An 8,165-nucleotide genomic window follows, 5' to 3' on the forward strand; every position below is an offset into this window, starting at 1 on the left:
CGTCGAAGAAACCGAAGACCGCTTCTGCCGTAGAGATGGTGATGGATCGAAATGGCAAGACTAGACCGCGAGAGAGACCTTTGGTGATTAGGTCGGAGATAGCACAAGAGCGCCCGACTTATGGTCGAGATAAGAAGTATGACAAGGGTGACAAAGGCAAAGGGAAAATGGAAGAATAGCCTTAGTCATTTATTCAAGTATTAGTTATTATTATTGAAGTTCTAATAAATGGCGGGGTTTATAGAATCCTGGCCTAGCATTTTATTTTCAGCATTTTATATTATTTGGCATATTATTATTATTTATGGAACAAATGAATAAAAGATTAATTAGTTAAGAAACTATTATGATTTCCGTTTATTATTCTTGTTGAATTTCAAATGCAAATACAAATGTCCTTTTATTTACATTAAATAATAATGGGTTGTATCCTGTGAATGATTGCCTACGTATTCATTAAAAATGAAATCAAACCCTGTGCATAGTTCGAAAAAAAATGTAAAAGAATAATTGTTCGAAGCAAGAGCTTGTACTGAACTTTTTAGAAAATAAGCATGAGCTTTACTTTCTCCTAAAATACAATTCGATTTATTTGATGATGTGAGGATGTCGAATTGTCAAAATGCAAGAGCAAGGTGACATAGGCTTTATTTCAGCGGGCCAAGGGCCATTTTTATTTCGTGTCGAATGAGCGGCATGTAGGTGTTTACGCGAGGCGCGTTTCCTATCCTATACTAAGGGTAGTATCATTTCTGTTGATCGAGGTTAGTTGGGTTAGCAAATTCATGCCCATCTAGGTCTGTAATCCTAACCGCACCCCCCGAGAGTATGGACTTGACTAGGAAAGGTCCGGCCCAGTTTAGTTTAAACTTTCCACGTGGATCGACAGGTAGGAGAGCTCTGACTGATTTGAGTACCAAATCTCCTTCTTTGATGTTCCTGGACTTAACCCGTTTATTGAAGGCTCGTTTGATAAGTGCCTGATATGTTTGCACATTATGTAATGCTCGCAACCTTCGTTCATCCAAGAGGATGAGTTCTTCATAAGGATCCCTATTCCATTCGGCTTCTGGGATTTGACTTTCGAGAAAAATGCGTAAGGACGGGATTTCTAGTTCAACTGGTTGCACAGCTTCCATGCCGTAGGTCAGAAAGAAAGGATTAGCCCCAGTGGGTGTCCATACTGATGTGCGATAACCCCATAGCGCGAAAGGTATTTTGTTAGGCCAATCTCGATAATTGTCGATTATTTTATTGAGGATCATGACGACATTCTTTTTAGCTGCCTCGACCGCGCCATTGGTTTGAGGTCTATAAGGCGAGGAATGGTGGTGCTTGATTTTGTAATTGGCTAGCAATTGTGCAGCTTCGGCTTGAAAATGTGACCCATTGTCACTGATGATCTCATGTGGGCAACCATATCGACAGATGATATTAGTTTGTATGAACTTTGCCACATGTTTAGCTGTAAGAGCGGTGTAGGATGCTGCTTTGACCCATTTGGTAATATAGTCAATAGCTACCAAAATGAAAAAATGACCTCCTGTTTCAGGTGGAGTGATGTCGATTCCCCAATCAGAGAATGGCCAAGGAGATGTCATGGTGTAAAGCAGTGAGGGAGGGTCATGTTGCACATTCCCGAAGATTTGGCAATTATGGCAATGACTAACGTACTTGATACAATCTGACTCCATTGTGGTCCAATAATATCCTAGACGTGTAATTTTCTTTGCCATCATGGGCCCACTCATGTGAGGACCACATTCTCCATCGTGAACTTCTTCCATCACTTTTTGTGTCTGTGATTGATCAAGGCAACGTAGGATGACACCAAGAGGTGTTCTTTTGTACAATTCTCCTTGCATGAGGAGGTATTGAGACGCTATTAGGCATATGGAGCGTTGTCCCCTCTTATCCATATCTGGCGGGTATGTACCATTGAGCTTGAAGTTTAGAATGGCTTGAAACCAAGGTTCCTCTGGGTTTTCTTCTTCATCTGTAATTTGGTGTACATAGGCTGGTTCTAACCGTCGTTCGTTGCACAAATGCATTTCTACCATGTTGTTTGGCATATTAATCAAAGATGCAAGTTTCGCAAGAGGGTTTGCAAATTGATTCTCTTCATGAGGCAGGTGTAGATAAGTGACTTGATCGAAAAATTGGGCAACTTGATCTATCCTAGCCTGATAGGGTGCTAGACTTTCACTTCGAATTTTCCAAGATCCCGTAATTTGGTTAATGATCAAGGAGGAGTCTCCGTGAACTCGAAGGTTCTTGATGCCTAAACTTACTGCTGCTTGTAGTCCAATAAGGCAAGCTTCATATTCTGTTGCGTTATTTGTCACCTCGAAGTCGAGTTTGACAGAAAGTGGTTTATGATCGCCTTCAGGAGAAATGAGCAACACTCCTATTCTAAATCCTCTTAGATTTGACGCTCTATCAAAATAAAGATCCCAGAAGTCTACACTAGTTTGTAGTATGTCCTCGTCTGGAAACGACCACATATCTATTGCTTGGGTGTCGTTGATAGGATTGTCTGCGAAGAACTCGGCAACGACGCGTCCCTTTATGACCTTTAGAGGTACGTATTTGAGATCAAACTCTGAAAGCATTAGGGTCCATCTTGCCAAACGTCCGTTGAGAACGGGTTTCTCAAAGAGGTATTTGACGGGATCCATTTTAGAGTACACCTTGACAGAGTAGCTAAGCATGTAGTGGCGTAGCTTCTTTGTCACCCACACAAGACCGAGGCATGTCTTTCCGAGAGGTGTGTATTTACACTCGTATTCTATGAACTTCTTACTAAGGTAGTAGATAGCTCTTTCTTCTTTTCTAACTGTTTGTGTGAGCATAGCCGCCATGGCTGTTTCGGTTACTGTGAGATTTAAACCAAGAGGTTGATCTCGTTGCGGAGGCATTAGCACTGGCGGTTTGGCTAGTATCTCCTTGATCCTGTCAAACGCCTTTTGATAGTGATCGTCCCATATGGTATGATCTGTTTTCTTGAGCTTTTTGAAAATGGGTTCGCAGATCATAGTGAGCTTCGATATGAATCGTCTTATATAATGTACTTTGCCTAGAAATCCTCTAACCTCCTTCTCTGTTTGGGGTGCGACATTTACATTAGAGCTTTGATCTTGGATGGGTCGATTTTTATTCCCCTCTGACTGACGACATATCCCAGAAGCTTGCCTGACGTTACCCCGAATGCACACTTTTGAGGATTGAGCCTCATGTTGTACTTTCGCAGTCTTAGGAAGAATTTTCGAAGGTTATCAATATTCCCCTTCCTATCTTTGGACTTAATAATCATATCATCGAGGTACACTTCTACTTCTATATGCATCATGTCATGTAGAAAAGTGGTCGCGGTGCGTTGATATGTAGCTCCAGCATTGATTAGCCCGAATGGCATAACAGTATAACAATATGTGCCCCATTCAGTAACGAAGGCTGTCTTATGCATGTCTTCTATGGCCATTTTGATCTGATTATACGCTGCATACCCGTCCATGAAGGATAACAACGCGTGATCCGCTGTATTATCTACCAATATATCGATGTGTGGTAAAGAGAAGTCGTCTTTGGGACTTGCTTTGTTTAACTCTCTGAAATATCACAAACTCGGATTCGCCCATCCTTTTTGGGTACGGGGACTATGTTAGCCACCCAGTCTGAATACTCGGAAAATTTGATGAACCCGAGTTTAAATTGTTTATCGACTTCTTCTTTGATCTAAGAACCCACTCGGTCCTCATCCGACGAAGCTTCTGTTTCACGGGTTTGAAACCTGGTTTTATTGGAATTATGTGTTATGCAATATCCCTGTCGATTCCCGGCATGTCTTTGTAAGACCAAGCGAAAACGTCTTTGAACTCGTGTAGGATGTCGATAAAATTGGCCCTTTTAGATGGGTTTAAGGTCATCCCTATCATAAGTTCTTGAGGTTCTAGTTCGGTTCCTACATTGATGGGTTCGGTGTTCTCTATAACTGGTGCCCCTTCCCCCTCTTGTAATATCTCTTTAACTATGTAGGGAGGTAATTTGACTGATTCTGGGTCATGATCATCCTCATTATCATCGTAAATAGAATTGCAGTCAGAATAACACAAAGAGTAAGCAGAATCTGATTTATTCATATTAAATTTCGAAAAGAGTTTAAATAAAGAAGCCATTTGTTCGGTAGTCAGTGGTGGTAAAGGGACAGCTGTTGGGACATTTTCCAAGCTACTGTTACTATTTGATGCTATGCTAGGAGAAACAAGGGGATGGGGAGTGACGACAGAAGATGACTCTTTAGCGACTTTTCTAAACTCAGACTTTGATTCTAAATCTGACTCCGACTCTGACTCATATTCGTCGTCTTCAGGTTCTCCTTTGAACATCTCTCCTTCTCCAGTGGTGACTTTGAAGAGCTTTCGTTGGTTGTTAGTCCACTTGATCGACTTTCTCCATCCTTTCCGCTGATTTGAACTGGTTTCGGTAATTAGGGTTGTTTGGTTGAAATGGTCGTCTTGAAGTATCATGGTAATGATCTCATCTTGTGCTGCCCTTACGAATCGGTCTTCTCCAAACAGGAGGCTAACGGCTGTTCGTCTAAATAGGTGTTTGACGAGTTTTGACGGTAGGAACCGTTTCTGGAGGGATGAAGTAGTAATCGTGGAAGACCTAGATTCCAGCTAGTTGCATTTCTTTATAGTGCCAAGGTTCGGGAAACCCGTGAAAGTACTCCTGACTCCCTTCTCTAACGAAGTATCCATTTAGGGTAGGGAGATAGGATCGCATTTGGATTCCTTTCTTCTTGCGGTTTTGAAACTGAGTGAGCTGCTCGAAAGCTTCTTCTTTCGTGGGTTCGTATCCCAATCCTAATGGTATCCTCTGAGAGTTTCCTTCTTTGTAAGGTGCGAAGGTATTTTTCTTGGCAGGATTCAATGGCGTTCCCGGGAAGTATCCCAGAGACTTGAGTATGTGGTTGACCACTAAATTGGAGTATGGGTTGAAGTACCGAGGCGCCAGTTCGCTCTCTACAAGGTTTATGCTCTGAAAGCCCCCAAGCTCGTATACTTGATCTGTGACTACTTGGTTACTTGACATTTTCTCTATTACTGCCATGATAGGTGACGAAGTGATCGTCACTACTTTGCCATCTAGAGGAATCTTAATCTTATGGTGCAAGGTGGATGTTACCGCTTCGGAAGCGTGAATCCAAGGCCTTCCCAGAAGTATATTGAATGATGCTTCGATATCCACTATTTGAAAATTAACCTTTCGCTCAATTAGCCATGTGGCTATAGTGAGGTTGATTAGTCCTACTACTTTACGTTGTGTTCCGTCGTGTTCTCGAACACCTTGGTTGGTAGGAGTCCAATCCGATTCTTTCATGCCCAATTTGTATGCTGTCTTTAGTGGTATGATGTTGACTGCATAGCCATCATCCACCAAAGTCATTGGTACATTCTTCTTTAAGCATATGACTGTAATGTATAGAGCTAGGTTATGACTGGCGCCGAAGGGAGGTAAATCTTCGTCTGAGAAAGTAACTGGGTTACTTAGTTTAACTGAATCTTAGAAGACCAAGTTGACTACGTCGTCAGGCGTAGAGTTATGTGCTACGTTCAATTTAGCTAATGCTCGCAGTAAAGCTTGGCGATGGGGAAATGAACTCACAACTATTTGCCAGACTGAAAGATCAGCCTTTGTCTTCTGCAGTTGTTTTAGCAAGTGGTTAGTGGATGCATCTTCGTCATCATTTGGTGTGATGACATTGGTGTTAGTAACTGGACCATTAGCTGTGGGACCGTTCTGAGAGAAATTTTATATATGGACGCCCTGAACGAGTAAGGTGGTCTATATCTTGATCTTCACTAGCCTTGACTATATCCTCACTAGCTTTGACTAAATAGTGTTCTGTGAGGTATTCATTTTCATCGTCGCCGGCCCATATTCCGTTGACGATACTAAGCTCTCTCAACCTGATGATCTCGGCTTCTAGACTGATTATTTGGTCGACTAGGTTGTCAACTACCGTGATTACCTCTTGTATCGTAGACTCTTGAGATAGACATGGGGTTAGTGACATGTTTTCCCTAGGTACGGTGCCGGGATTGCGTAGAGATGCCACTACAGCTTCCAACTCTGAAACTTGCCTACTTACACTCTTTGCCCATGCAATAAAATCGGCAATGGTAGGAGAAATGGTGGAATAGCTCCCTTCCTCTTCTAGTGCATGAATCTCATCTTCGGCTGGAGAAATGAGGTGTGAACAATCCAAGGTGGATTCTTCATCTGTGATCATCAGAACTCCAAGAGGATTCTGAGTATTATTTGGCTTACCTCCGGGAGGTATGGGTAAATGACCATCTTCGATCATATCTTGAAGGACATGTTTCAGTTTAAAACATTTCTCTGTATCATGTACCTTGCCTCTATGATATTCGCAGTATGCATTCTCCTCCCAGAACATAGACCTCTTTTCTGGGTCAGGTGTAGGTTCTATGGGTTAGAGCTTACCCTGTTTCATCAATCTTTTCAGAGCGTTGGAGTATGAATCACCAATTTTTGTGAACTTCCTTTGCGGGCTATTCTTCTTAGATGATTCGACAAGGTTAACCTCATCAGTCTTGCTAGTAGAGCCATAAGAACGACTAGTCGAACCTTAATATCCACGACCTATTGTTTTGGACAAGAGTCCTTTACGGATGTCATCTTCAATTCTTGTCCCTAGCACCTTCAGATCTTTGAAAGACTTTATGTTTTGGTACCTCAAATGGTTTGCATAAATGGGTCTCATGTTATCCACGAACTTTTCCACAAGCGTGGCTTCGTCTGGACGTTCAACAAGTTGTGTGCTAGTCTTCCTCCACCTACTGAGGAAGTCGGTGAAGCCTTCTTTTTCATTTTGGGTAAGAACCTCTAGAGTGCGCATGTTGACTTGGATCTCAGCATTATCCGCGTATTGTTTAGTGAATTCAATTGCGGCATCATCCCAAGTGGCAATTTTCTTGTGCTCCAAAGAGTAAAATCATTGCTTGGGAGTGGTCTCGAGAGATGAAGGAAAGATCCTTAGGAACATCTCGGGTTTGATGCCTTTGATAGACATGTAATATTTGAAGGCATGAATGTGGTTTAACGGGTTTTCATCCCCCTTGAACTTTGGGATGTCAGTCATGTTGAAGTTGGTTGGCAATTGAGCATTTACCGGCTCATACTTGCGATTATTCTCCCTGTAGATGTCATCTCCCTTAAGGTACATTAGTTTCTTCTCTAAGTATTGGAGTCGCTTTTTAGCTCCAGTAGGACCTAGTGGAGAGTTGGTTTCTTGTTGTCCAACAAAAGGTGGAAGGTTATCATGCACGCTTGCGTTAGGAATATCATTCTCTGTAGGAGGAAGCCTAGTTTCTACAGAAACAATTCAGCCTTCAATAGCGTTGAGGCGAGCATAAGCTTGGTCTTGGCTTGTTTGGAGATGGACGAGGGCAACTAGGATTAGATCATTACCATTTTGGGGATGTCCATTGACACTTTCGTGACTAGTTCCAGGCATCTTGCAAACTGGATAAGAGATCGACGACGAATCAAAACACGATCGATCATTTTAGCACACCTACTCAAAAAGACTCAACTTGTGAAGTGGGAGTGTGCCACTGTGTTAGGTGAGGTTTGAAAATGACAAAGTTTTGAAATGTTTGTCCTAAGCAACTGTAGTGTAGTTGTAGGAGTGCTGACTCGAAGTGAAGTTTTGAGATGGGTTTTGAGCCTCGAATTTTGACTGGACATTTGGACAGAGTTTCGACTCGTTTTGCGCTACTTTAGGCCATCTTTGAAAATGTTTACATTTTGAAAAGGATTTTATTTTACAAAATTTCGTCATGGTTTTGTTTACAAAACGATGATCACATATGATACAAACATTCATACAGGTATTATAACGGTATGATGAATGCATTTATAAGGATTTTGGCTTAAAAGGTTGGTTGCCATACCGAACCCTGGTCTGTGGAGAAGTCCGTGCCAAACATGAGTAAGGTCTGTTCTGAAGGAAAAGTAGATATATATACTTACATATTCATATATGTTTTAATTTAATTTGTCATAAAATTAATGATTGATCTTATGCATGCAAACATTAAAACAAAATAAGGAAGAAACATTGTTCTTACATTGTG

This window comes from Silene latifolia, chromosome 3 (assembly GCF_048544455.1).
Source record: "Silene latifolia isolate original U9 population chromosome 3, ASM4854445v1, whole genome shotgun sequence".
Lineage (NCBI taxonomy): Eukaryota > Viridiplantae > Streptophyta > Magnoliopsida > Caryophyllales > Caryophyllaceae > Silene > Silene latifolia.